We start from the raw sequence: 15238 nt of genomic DNA, 5'->3' as shown, positions 1-15238 counted from the left end.
CATTCCATTCCATAGAATTCCATTCCATTCCATTCCATTCCATTGAATTCCATTCCATTCCATTCCATTCCATTGAATTCCATTCCATTCCATTCCATTCCATTCCATTGAATTCCATTCCATTCCATTCCATTCCATTCCATTCCATTCCATTCCATTCCATTCCATTCTACTGGTGTCCATTCCATTCCATTCCATTCCATTCCATTCCATTCCTTTCCATTCCATTGCATTCCATTGCATTCCATTCCATTCCATTCCATTCCATTCCATTCCATTCCATTCCACTCCACTCCACTCCACTCCACTCCATTCCACTCCACTCCACTCCGGTACATTCCATTCCATTCCATTCCATTCCGTGCTTCTCGGGTACATTCCGTTCCGTTCCATTCCATTCCATTCCATTCCATTCTGTTCCAGTGCACTCTACTCCACTCCACTCCACTCCACTCCACTCCGGTACATTCCATTCCATTCCATTCCATTCCATTTCCATTCCCATTCCATTTCCATTCCCGTTCCATTTCCATTCCCGTTTCTTTTCCATTCCCGTTCCATTTCCATTCCAGTTCCATTACCATTCCCGTTCCATTTCCATTCCCGATCCATTTCCATTCCCGTTCCATTTCCATTCCCGTTCCATTTCCATTCCCGTTCCATTACCATTCCCGTTCCATTTCCGTTCCCGTTCCGTTTCCGTTCCCGTTCCATTTCCGTTCTCGTTCCGTTTCCGTTCCCGTTCCATTTCCATTCCCGTTCCATTTCCGTTCCCGTTCCATTTCCATTCCCGTTCCATTTCCATTCCCTTTCCATTTCCATTTCATTCCATTCCGTTCTGCTCGGGTACATTCCATTCCATTCCATTGCATTCCATTCCGTTCTGCTCCTGTCCATTCCATTCCATTCCATTCCGTTCCATTCCGTTCTACTCGGGTAGATTCCATTCCATTCCATTCCATTCCATTCCATTCCATTCCATTCCATTCCATTCCATTCCATTCTACTGGTGTCCATTCCATTCCATTCCATTCTATTCCATTCCATTCCATTCCATTCCATTGCATTCCATTCCATTCCATTCCATTCCGTTCCGTTCTACTCGGTTACATTCCATTCAATTCCATTCCATTCCGTTCTACTCGGGTAGATTCCATTCCATTCCATTCCATTCCTTTCCATTCCATTGCATTCCATTGCATTGCATTGCACTCAATTCCATTCCATTCCATTCCATTCCATTCCATTCCATTCCATTCCGTTCCGTTCAACTCGGTTACATTCCATTCAATTCCATTCCATTCCGTTCTACTCGGTTACATTCCATTCCATTCCATTCCATTCCATTCCAATCCATTCCATTCCATTCCATTCCGTTCTACTCGGGTACATTCCATTCCATTCCATTCCATTCCATTCCATTCCATTCCATTCCATTCCATTCCATTCCGTTCTACTTTGGTACATTCCATTCCATTCCATTCCATTCCATTCCATTCCATTCCATTCCATTCCATTCCATTGCATTCCATTCCATTCCATTCCATTCCATTCCATTCCATTCCATTCCATTGAATTCCATTCCATTCCATTCCATTCCATGGAATTCCGTTCCATTCCATTCCATTCCGTTCCGTTCCGTCCCGTTCCGTTCCGTTCCGTTCCGTTGCGTTCCGTTCCGTTCTACTCGGGTTGATTCCATTCTATTCCATTCCATTCCATTCGATTCCATTCGATTCCATTCGATTCCACTCCATTCCATTCCATAGAATTCCATTCCATTCCATTCCATTCCATAGAATTCCATTCCATTCCATTCCATTCCATTGAATTCCATTCCATTCCATTCCATTCCATTGAATTCCATTCCATTCCATTCCATTCCATTCCATTCCATTCCATTCCATTCCATTCCATTCCATTCTACTGGTGTCCATTCCATTCCATTCCATTCCATTCCATTCCATTCCATTCCATTCCATTCCATTCCACTCCACTCCACTCCACTCCACTCCATTCCACTCCACTCCACTCTGGTACATTCCATTCCATTCCATTCCATTCCATTCCATTCCGTGCTTCTCGGGTACATTCCGTTCCGTTCCATTCCATTCCATTCCATTCCATTCCGTTCCAGTGCACTCTACTCCACTCCACTCCACTCCACTCCACTCCGGTACATTCCATTCCATTCCATTCCATTCCATTTCCATTCCCATTCCATTTCCATTCCCGTTCCATTTCCATTCCCGTTTCTTTTCCATTCCCGTTCCATTTCCATTCCAGTTCCATTACCATTCCCGTTCCATTTCCATTCCCGATCCATTTCCATTCCCGTTCCATTTCCATTCCCGTTCCATTTCCATTCCCGTTCCATTACCATTCCCGTTCCATTTCCGTTCCCGTTCCGTTTCCGTTCCCGTTCCATTTCCGTTCTCGTTCCGTTTCCGTTCCCGTTCCATTTCCATTCCCGTTCCATTTCCGTTCCCGTTCCATTTCCATTCCCGTTCCATTTCCATTCCCTTTCCATTTCCATTTCATTCCATTCCGTTCTGCTCGGGTACATTCCATTCCATTCCATTGCATTCCATTCCGTTCTGCTCCTGTCCATTCCATTCCATTCCATTCCGTTCCATTCCGTTCTACTCGGGTAGATTCCATTCCATTCCATTCCATTCCATTCCATTCCATTCCATTCCATTCTACTGGTGTCCATTCCATTCCATTCCATTCTATTCCATTCCATTCCATTCCATTCCATTGCATTCCATTCCATTCCATTCCATTCCGTTCCGTTCTACTCGGTTACATTACATTCAATTCCATTCCATTCCGTTCTACCCGGGTAGATTCCATTCCATTCCATTCCATTCCTTTCCATTCCATTGCATTCCATTGCATTGCATTGCACTCAATTCCATTCCATTCCATTCCATTCCATTCCATTCCATTCCATTCCGTTCCGTTCAACTCGGTTACATTCCATTCAATTACATTCCATTCCGTTCTACTCGGTTACATTCCATTCCATTCCATTCCATTCCATTCCAATCCATTCCATTCCATTCCATTCCGTTCTACTCGGGTACATTCCATTCCATTCCATTCCATTCCATTCCATTCCATTCCATTCCATTCCATTCCATTCCATTCCATTCCATTCCGTTCTACTTTGGTACATTCCATTCCATTCCATTCCATTCCATTCCATTCCATTCCATTCCTTTCCATTCCATTCCATTCCATTCCATTCCATTCCGTTCTACTCAGGTTGATTCCATTCTATTCCATTCCATTCCATTCCATTCCATTCCATTCCATTCCATTCCATTCGATTCCATTCCATTCCATTCCATTGAATTCCATTCCATTCCATTCCATTCCATTCCATTCCATTGAATTCCATTCCATTCCATTCCATTCCATTCCATTGAATTCCATTCCGTTCCATTCCATTCCATTGAATTCCATTCCATTCCATTCCATTCCATTCCATTCCATTCCATTGAATTCCATTCCATTCCATTCCATTCCATTCCATTCCATCCCATTCCATTCCATTCCATTCCATTCCGTTCTACTCGGGTTGATTCCATTCTATTCCATTCCATTCCATTCGATCCCATTTGATTCCATTCGATTCCATTCAATTCCATTCGATTCCATTCCATTCCACTCCATTCCATTCCATTGAATTCCATTCCATTCCATTCCATTCCATTCCATGGAATTCCATTCCATTCCATTCCATTCCATGGAATTCCATTCCATTCCATTCCATTCCATGGAATTCCATTCCATTCCATTCCATTCCATGGAATTCCATTCCATTCCATTCCATTCCATTCCATTGAATTCCATTCCATTCCATTCCATTCCATTCCATTCCATTGAATTCCGTTCCATTCCATTCCATACCCTTCCGTTCCGTCCCGTTCCGTTCCGTTCCGTTCCGTTGCGTGCCGTTCCGTTCTACTCAGGTTGATTACATTCTATTCCATTCCATTCCATTCGATTCCATTCGATTCCAATCGATTCCATTCGATTGCATTCGATTCCATTCGTTGCCATTCCATTCCATTCCATTGAATTCCATTCCGGTCCATTCCATTCCATTCCATTCCATTGAATTCCATTCCATTCCATTCCATTCCTTTCCATTCCATTGAATTCCATTCCATTGCATTCCATTCCATTCCATTCCATTGAATTCCATTCCATTCCATTCCATTCCATTCCATTGAATTCCATTCCATTCCATTCCATAGAATTCCGTTCCATTCCATTCCATTCCATTCCATTCCATTCCATTCCATTGAATTCCATTCCGTTCCATTCCATTCCATTGAATTCCGTTCCATTCCACTCCATTCCATTCCGTTCCATTCCGTTCCGTTCCGTTCCGTTCCGTTGCGTTCCGCTCCGTTCTACTCGGGTTGATTCCATTCTATTCCATTCCAGTCCATTCGATCCCATTCGATTCCATTCGATTCCATTCGATTCCATTCGATTCCACTCCATTCCATTCCATAGAATTCCATTCCATTCCATTCCACCCCATTCCATTCCATTGAATTCCATTCCATTCCATTCCATTCCATTCCATTCCATTCAATTCCATTGAATTCCATTCCATTCCATTCCATTCCATGGAATTCCATTCCATTCCATTCCATTCCATGGAATTCCATTCCATTCCATTCCATTCCATGGAATTCCATTCCATTCCATTCCATTCCATTCCATTCCATAGAATTCCATTCCATTCCATTCCATTCCATTGAATTCCGTTCCATTCCATTCCATTCCATTCCGTTCCGTTCCGTTCCGTTCCGTTGCGTTCCGTTCCGTTCCGTTGTGTTCCGTTCCGTTCTACTCGGGTTGATTCCATTCTATTCCATTCCATTCCAATCCATTCCATTCCATTCCATTGAATTCCATTCCAATGAATTCCATTCCATTCCATTCCATTCCATTCCATTGAATTCCATTCCATTCCATTCCATTCCATGGAATTCCGTTCCATTCCATTCCATTCCGTTCCGTTCCGTCCCGTTCCGTTCCGTTCCGTTCCGTTGCGTTCCGTTCCGTTCTACTCGGGTTGATTCCATTCTATTCCATTCCATTCCATTCGATTCCATTCGATTCCATTCGATTCCACGCCATTCCATTCCATAGAATTCCATTCCATTCCATTCCATTCCATAGAATTCCATTCCATTCCATTCCATTCCATGGAATTCCATTCCATTCCATTCCATTCCATTGAATTCCATTCCATTCCATTCCATTCCATTCCATTCCATTCCATTCCATTCTACTGGTGTCCATTCCATTCCATTCCATTCCATTCCATTCCATTCCATTCCATTCCATTCCTTTCCATTCCATTGCATTCCATTGCATTCCATTCCATTCCATTCCATTCCATTCCATTCCATTCCACTCCACTCCACTCCACTCCACTCCATTCCACTCCACTCCACTCCGGTACATTCCATTCCATTCCATTCCATTCCATTCCATTCCATTCCGTGCTTCTCGGGTACATTCCGTTCCGTTCCATTCCATTCCATTCCATTCCATTCCATTCCGTTCCAGTGCACTCTACTCCACTCCACTCCACTCCACTCCACTCCGGTACATTCCATTCCATTCCATTCCATTCCATTTCCATTCCCATTCCATTTCCATTCCCGTTCCATTTCCATTCCCGTTTCTTTTCCATTCCCGTTCCATTTCCATTCCAGTTCCATTACCATTCCCGTTCCATTTCCATTCCCGATCCATTTCCATTCCCGTTCCATTTCCATTCCCGTTCCATTTCCATTCCCGTTCCATTACCATTCCCGTTCCATTTCCGTTCCCGTTCCGTTTCCGTTCCCGTTCCATTTCCGTTGTCGTTCCGTTTCCGTTCCCGTTCCTTTTCCATTCCCGTTCCATTTCCGTTCCCGTTCCATTTCCATTCCCGTTCCATTTCCATTCCCTTTCCATTTCCATTTCATTCCATTCCGTTCTGCTCGGGTACATTCCATTCCATTCCATTGCATTCCATTCCGTTCTGCTCCTGTCCATTCCATTCCATTCCATTCCGTTCCATTCCATTCTACTCGGGTAGATTCCATTCCATTCCATTCCATTCCATTCCATTCCATTCCATTCCATTCTACTGGTGTCCATTCCATTCCATTCCATTCTATTCCATTCCATTCCATTCCATTCCATTGCATTCCATTCCATTCCATTCCATTCCGTTCCGTTCTACTCGGTTACATTCCATTCAATTCCATTCCATTCCGTTCTACTCGGGTAGATTCCATTCCATTCCATTCCATTCCTTTCCATTCCATTGCATTCCATTGCATTGCATTGCACTCAATTCCATTCCATTCCATTCCATTCCATTCCATTCCATTCCATTCCATTCCGTTCCGTTCAACTCGGTTACATTCCATTCAATTACATTCCATTCCGTTCTACTCGGTTACATTCCATTCCATTCCATTCCATTCCATTCCAATCCATTCCATTGAATTCCATTCCATTCCATTCCATTCCATTCCATTCCATTCCATTCCATTCCATTCTACTGGTGTCCATTCCATTCCATTCCATTCCATTCCATTCCATTCCATTCCTTTCCATTCCATTGCATTCCATTGCATTCCATTCCATTCCATTCCATTCCATTCCATTCCATTCCATTCCACTCCACTCCACTCCACTCCACTCCATTCCACTCCACTCCACTCCGGTACATTCCATTCCATTCCATTCCATTCCATTCCATTCCGTGCTTCTCGGGTACATTCCGTTCCGTTCCATTCCATTCCATTCCATTCCATTCCGTTCCGTTCCAGTGCACTCTACTCCACTCCACTCCACTCCACTCCACTCCGGTACATTCCATTCCATTCCATTCCATTCCATTTCCATTCCCATTCCATTTCCATTCCCGTTCCATTTCCATTCCCGTTTCTTTTCCATTCCCGTTCCATTTCCATTCCAGTTCCATTACCATTCCCGTTCCATTTCCATTCCCGATCCATTTCCATTCCCGTTCCATTTCCATTCCCGTTCCATTTCCATTCCCGTTCCATTACCATTCCCGTTCCATTTCCGTTCCCGTTCCGTTTCCGTTCCCGTTCCATTTCCGTTGTCGTTCCGTTTCCGTTCCCGTTCCTTTTCCATTCCCGTTCCATTTCCGTTCCCGTTCCATTTCCATTCCCGTTCCATTTCCATTCCCTTTCCATTTCCATTTCATTCCATTCCGTTATGCTCGGGTACATTCCATTCCATTCCATTGCATTCCATTCCGTTCTGCTCCTGTCCATTCCATTCCAATCCATTCCGTTCCATTCCATTCTACTCGGGTAGATTCCATTCCATTCCATTCCATTCCATTCCATTCCATTCCATTCCATTCTACTGGTGTCCATTCCATTCCATTCCATTCTATTCCATTCCATTCCATTCCATTCCATTGCATTCCATTCCATTCCATTCCATTCCGTTCCGTTCTACTCGGTTACATTCCATTCAATTCCATTCCATTCCGTTCTACTCGGGTAGATTCCATTCCATTCCATTCCATTCCTTTCCATTCCATTGCATTCCATTGCATTGCATTGCACTCAATTCCATTCCATTCCATTCCATTCCATTCCATTCCATTCCATTCCGTTCCGTTCAACTCGGTTACATTCCATTCAATTACATTCCATTCCGTTCTACTCGGTTACATTCCATTCCATTCCATTCCATTCCATTCCAATCCATTCCATTCCATTCCATTCTGTTCTACTCGGGTACATTCCATTCCATTCCATTCCATTCCATTCCATTCCATTCCATTCCATTCCGTTCTACTTTGGTACATTCCATTCCATTCCATTCCATTCCATTCCATTACATTCCATTCCATTCCATTCCGTTCTACTCAGGTTGATTCCATTCTATTCCATTCCATTCCATTCCATTCCATTCCATTCCATTCCATTCCATTCCATTCCATTCGATTCCATTCCATTCCATTCCATTGAATTCCATTCCATTCCATTCCATTCCATTCCATGGAATTCCATTCCGTTCCATTCCATTCCATTGAATTCCATTCCATTCCATTCCATTCCATTCCATTCCATTCCATTCCATTCCATTCTACTGGTGTCCATTCCATTCCATTCCATTCCATTCCATTCCATTCCATTCCTTTCCATTCCATTGCATTCCATTGCATTCCATTCCATTCCATTCCATTCTATTCCACTCCACTCCACTCCACTCCACTCCACTCCATTCCACTCCACACCGGTACATTCCATTCCATTCCATTCCATTCCATTCCATTCCGTGCTTCTCGGGTACATTCCGTTCCGTTCCATTCCATTCCATTCCATTCCATTCCGTTCCAGTGCACTCTACTCCACTCCACTCCACTCCACTCCACTCCGGTACATTCCATTCCATTCCATTCCATTCCATTTCCATTCCCATTCCATTTCCAATCCCGTTCCATTTCCATTCCCGTTTCTTTTCCATTCCCGTTCCATTTCCATTCCAGTTCCATTACCATTCCCGTTCCATTTCCATTCCCGATCCATTTCCATTCCCGTTCCATTTCCGTTCCCGTTCCATTTCCATTCCCGTTCCATTTCCATTCCCTTTCCATTTCCATTTCATACCATTCCGTTCTGCTCGGGTACATTCCATTCCATTCCATTGCATTCCATTCCGTTCTGCTCCTGTCCATTCCATTCCATTCCATTCCCTTCCATTCCGTTCTACTCGGGTAGATTCCATTCCATTCCATTCCATTCCATTCCATTCCATTCCATTCCATTCCATTCCATTCCATTCTACTGGTGTCCATTCCATTCCATTCCATTCTATTCCATTCCATTCCATTCCATTCCATTGCATTCCATTCCATTCCATTCCATTCCGTTCCGTTCTACTCGGTTACATTCCATTCAATTCCATTCCATTCCGTTCTACTCGGGTAGATTCCATTCCATTCCATTCCATTCCTTTCCATTCCATTGCATTCCATTGCATTGCATTGCACTCAATTCCATTCCATTCCATTCCATTCCATTCCATTCCATTCCATTCCATTCCATTCCATTCCATTCCATTCCATTGAATTCCATTCCATTCCATTCCATTCCATGGAATTCCGTTCCATTCCATTCCATTCCGTTCCGTTCCGTCCCGTTCCGTTCCGTTCCGTTCCGTTGCGTTCCGTTCCGTTCTACTCGGGTTGATTCCATTCTATTCCATTCCATTCCATTCGAGTCCATTCGATTCCATTCGATTCCACTCCATTCCATTCCATAGAATTCCATTCCATTCCATTCCATTCCATTGAATTCCATTCCATTCCATTCCATTCCATTGAATTCCATTCCATTCCATTCCATTCCATTTCATTCCATTCCATTCCATTCCATTCTACTGGTGTCCATTCCATTCCATTCCATTCCATTCCATTCCTTTCCATTCCCTTGCATTCCATTCCATTCCATTCCATTCCATTCCATTCCATTCCACTCCACTCCACTCCACTCCACTCCATTCCACTCCACTCCACTCCGGTACATGCCATTCCATTCCATTCCATTCCATTCCATTCCGTGCTTCTCGGGTACATTCCGTTCCGTTCCATTCCATTCCATTCCATTCCATTCCGTTCCAGTGCACTCTACTCCACTCCACTCCACTCCACTCCACTCCATTCCACTCCACACCGGTACATTCCATTCCATTCCATTCCATTCCATTCCATTCCGTGCTTCTCGGGTACATTCCGTTCCGTTCCATTCCATTCCATTCCATTCCATTCCGTTCCAGTGCACTCTACTCCACTCCACTCCACTCCACTCCACTCCGGTACATTCCATTCCATTCCATTCCATTCCATTTCCATTCCCATTCCATTTCCATTCCCGTTCCATTTCCATTCCCGTTTCTTTTCCATTCCCGTTCCATTTCCATTCCAGTTCCATTACCATTCCCGTTCCATTTCCATTCCCGATCCATTTCCATTCCCGTTCCATTTCCGTTCCCGTTCCATTTCCATTCCCGTTCCATTTCCATTCCCTTTCCATTTCCATTTCATACCATTCCGTTCTGCTCGGGTACATTCCATTCCATTCCATTGCATTCCATTCCGTTCTGCTCCTGTCCATTCCATTCCATTCCATTCCGTTCCATTCCGTTCTACTCGGGTAGATTCCATTCCATTCCATTCCATTCCATTCCATTCCATTCCATTCCATTCCATTCCATTCTACTGGTGTCCATTCCATTCCATTCCATTCTATTCCATTCCATTCCATTCCATTCCATTGCATTCCATTCCATTCCATTCCATTCCGTTCCGTTCTACTCGGTTACATTCCATTCAATTCCATTCCATTCCGTTCTACTCGGGTAGATTCCATTCCATTCCATTCCATTCCTTTCCATTCCATTGCATTCCATTGCATTGCATTGCACTCAATTCCATTCCATTCCATTCCATTCCATTCCATTCCATTCCGTTCCGTTCAACTCGGTTACATTCCATTCAATTACATTCCATTCCGTTCTACTCGGTTCCATTCCATTCCATTCCATTCCATTCCATTCCAATCCATTCCATTCCATTCCATTCCGTTCTACTCGGGTACATTCAATTCCATTCCATTCCATTCCATTCCATTCCATTCCATTCCGTTCTACTTTGGTACATTCCATTCCATTCCATTCCATTCCATTCCATTCCATTCCATTGAATTCCATTCCATTCCATTGAATTCCATTCCATTCCATTCCATTCCATTGAATTCCGTTCCATTCCATTCCATTCCATTCCATTCCATTGAATTCCATTCCATTCCATTCCATAGGATTCCGTTCCATTCCATTCCATTCCATTCCATTCCATTCCATTGAATTCAATTCCATTCCATTCCATTCCTTTCCATTGAATTCCATTCTGTTCCATTCCATTCCTTTGAATTCCGTTCCATTCCATTCCATTCCATTCCTTTCCGTTCCGTTCCGTTCCGTTCCGTTGCGTTCCGCTCCGTTCTACTCGGGTTGATTCCATTCTATTCCATTCCATTCCATTCGATCCCATTCGATTCCATTCGATTCCATTCGATTCCATTCGATTCCACTCCATTCCATTCCATAGAATTCCATTCCATTCCATTCCATTTGAATTCCATTCCATTCCATTCCATTCCATTCCATTCCATTCCATTCCATTGAATTCCATTCCATTCCATTCCATTCCATTGAATTCCGTTCCTTTCCATTCCATTCCGTTCCGTTCCGTTCCGTTCCGTTCCGTTGCGTTCCGTTCCGTTCCGTTGCGTTCCGTTCCGTTCTACTCGGGTTGATTCCATTCTATTCCATTCCATTCCATTCCATTCCATTCCATTCCATTCCATTCCATTCCATTCCATTCCATTGAATTCCATTCCATTCCATTCCATAGAATTCCGTTCCATTCCATTCCATTCCATTCCATTCCATTCCATTCCATTCCATTGAATTCCATTCCGTTCCATTCCATTCCATTGAATTCCGTTCCATTCCACTCCATTCCATTCCGTTCCGTTCCGTTCCGTTCCGTTCCGTTCCATTGCGTTCCGCTCCGTTCTACTCGGGTTGATTCCATTCTATTCCATTCCAGTCCATTCGATCCCATTCGATTCCATTCGATTCCATTCGATTCCATTCGATTCCACTCCATTCCATTCCATAGAATTCCATTCCATTCCATTCCACCCCATTCCATTCCATTGAATTCCATTCCATTCCATTCCATTCCATTCCATTCAATTCCATTGAATTCCATTCCATTCCATTCCATTCCATTCCATTCCATAGAATTCCATTCCATTCCATTCCATTCCATTGAATTCCGTTCCATTCCATTCCATTCCATTCCGTTCCGTTCCGTTCCGTTCCGTTGCGTTCCGTTCCGTTCCGTTGTGTTCCGTTCCGTTCTACTCGGGTTGATTCCATTCTATTCCATTCCATTCCAATCCATTCCATTCCATTCCATTGAATTCCATTCCATTCCATTCCATTCCATTCCATTCCATTCCATTCCATTCCATTCCATTGAATTCCATTCCATTCCATTCCATTCCATGGAATTCCGTTCCATTCCATTCCATTCCGTTCCGTTCCGTCCCGTTCCGTTCCGTTCCGTTCCATTGCGTTCCGTTCCGTTCTACTGGGGTTGATTCCATTCTATTCCATTCCATTCCATTCGATTCCATTCGATTCCATTCGATTCCACTCCATTCCATTCCATAGAATTCCATTCCATTCCATTCCATTCCATAGAATTCCATTCCATTCCATTCCATTCCATTGAATTCCATTCCATTCCATTCCATTCCATTGAATTCCATTCCATTCCATTCCATTCCATTCCATTCCATTCCATTCCATTCCATTCCATTCCATTCTACTGGTGTCCATTCCATTCCATTCCATTCCATTCCATTCCATTCCATTCCATTCCATTGCATTCCATTCCTTTCCATTCCATTGCATTCCATTGCATTCCATTCCATTCCATTCCATTCCATTCCATTCCATTCCACTCCACTCCACTCCACTCCACTCCATTCCACTCCACTCCACTCCGGTACATTCCATTCCATTCCATTCCATTCCATTCCATTCCGTGCTTCTCGGGTACATTCCGTTCCGTTCCATTCCATTCCATTCCATTCCATTCCATTCCATTCCATTCCGTTCCAGTGCACTCTACTCCACTCCACTCCACTCCACTCCACTCCGGTACATTCCATTCCATTCCATTCCATTCCATTTCCATTCCCATTCCATTTCCATTCCCGTTCCATTTCCATTCCCGTTTCTTTTCCATTCCCGTTCCATTTCCATTCCAGTTCCATTACCATTCCCGTTCCATTTCCATTCCCGATCCATTTCCATTCCCGTTCCATTTCCATTCCCGTTCCATTTCCATTCCCGTTCCATTACCATTCCCGTTCCATTTCCGTTCCCGTTCCGTTTCCGTTCCCGTTCCATTTCCGTTGTCGTTCCGTTTCCGTTCCCGTTCCTTTTCCATTCCCGTTCCATTTCCGTTCCCGTTCCATTTCCATTCCCGTTCCATTTCCATTCCCTTTCCATTTCCATTTCATTCCATTCCGTTCTGCTCGGGTACATTCCATTCCATTCCATTGCATTCCATTCCGTTCTGCTCCTGTCCATTCCATTCCATTCCATTCCGTTCCATTCCATTCTACTCGGGTAGATTCCATTCCATTCCATTCCATTCCATTCCATTCCATTCCATTCCATTCTACTGGTGTCCATTCCATTCCATTCCATTCTATTCCATTCCATTCCATTCCATTCCATTGCATTCCATTCCATTCCATTCCATTCCGTTCCGTTCTACTCGGTTACATTCCATTCAATTCCATTCCATTCCGTTCTACTCGGGTAGATTCCATTCCATTCCATTCCATTCCTTTCCATTCCATTGCATTCCATTGCATTGCATTGCACTCAATTCCATTCCATTCCATTCCATTCCATTCCATTCCATTCCATTCCGTTCCGTTCAACTCGGTTACATTCCATTCAATTACATTCCATTCCGTTCTACTCGGTTACATTCCATTCCATTCCATTCCATTCCATTCCAATCCATTCCATTCCATTCCATTCTGTTCTACTCGGGTACATTCCATTCCATTCCATTCCATTCCATTCCATTCCATTCCATTCCACTCCGTTCTACTTTGGTACATTCCATTCCATTCCATTCCATTCCATTCCATTCCATTCCATTCCATTCCATTCCATTCCATTCCATTCCATTCCGTTCTACTCAGGTTGATTCCATTCTATTCCATTCCATTCCATTCCATTCCATTCCATTCCATTCCATTCCATTCGATTCCATTCCATTCCATTCCATTGAATTCCATTCCATTCCATTCCATTCCATTCCATGGAATTCCATTCCGTTCCATTCCATTCCATTGAATTCCATTCCATTCCATTCCATTCCATTCCATTCCATTCCATTCCATTCCATTCTACTGGTGTCCATTCCATTCCATTCCATTCCATTCCATTCCATTCCATTCCATTCCTTTCCATTCCATTGCATTCCATTGCATTCCATTCCATTCCATTCCATTCCATTCCATTCCATTCCACTCCACTCCACTCCACTCCACTCCATTCCACTCCACACCGGTACATTCCATTCCATTCCATTCCATTCCATTCCATTCCGTGCTTCTCGGGTACATTCCGTTCCGTTCCATTCCATTCCATTCCATTCCATTCCGTTCCAGTGCACTCTACTCCACTCCACTCCACTCCACTCCACTCCGGTACATTCCATTCCATTCCATTCCATTCCATTTCCATTCCCATTCCATTTCCATTCCCGTTCCATTTCCATTCCCGTTTCTTTTCCATTCCCGTTCCATTTCCATTCCAGTTCCATTACCATTCCCGTTCCATTTCCATTCCCGATCCATTTCCATTCCCGTTCCATTTCCATTCCCGTTCCATTTCCATTCCCGTTCCATTACCATTCCCGTTCCATTTCCGTTCCCGTTCCGTTTCCGTTCCCGTTCCATTTCCGTTGTCGTTCCGTTTCCGTTCCCGTTCCTTTTCCATTCCCGTTCCATTTCCGTTCCCGTTCCATTTCCATTCCCATTCCATTTCCATTCCCTTTCCATTTCCATTTCATTCCATTCCGTTCTGCTCGGGTACATTCCATTCCATTCCATTGCATTCCATTCCGTTCTGCTCCTGTCCATTCCATTCCATTCCATTCCGTTCCATTCCATTCTACTCGGGTAGATTCCATTCCATTCCATTCCATTCCATTCCATTCCATTCCATTCCATTCCATTCCATTCCATTCCATTCCGTTCCGTTCAACTCGGTTACATTCCATTCAATTACATTCCATTCCGTTCTACTCGGTTACATTCCATTCCATTCCATTCCATTCCATTCCAATCCATTCCATTCCATTCCATTCTGTTCTACTCGGGTACATTCCATTCCATTCCATTCCATTCCATTCCATTCCATTCCATTCCATTCCGTTCTACTTTGGTACATTCCATTCCATTCCATTCCATTCCATTCCATTCCATTACATTCCATTCCATTCCATTCCGTTCTACTCAGGTTGATTCCATTCTATTCCATTCCATTCCATTCCATTCCA

This window comes from Gorilla gorilla, chromosome 16 (assembly GCF_029281585.2).
Source record: "Gorilla gorilla gorilla isolate KB3781 chromosome 16, NHGRI_mGorGor1-v2.1_pri, whole genome shotgun sequence".
Classification (NCBI taxonomy): Eukaryota; Metazoa; Chordata; class Mammalia; order Primates; family Hominidae; genus Gorilla; species Gorilla gorilla.
This window is presented reverse-complemented; position numbering follows the sequence as displayed.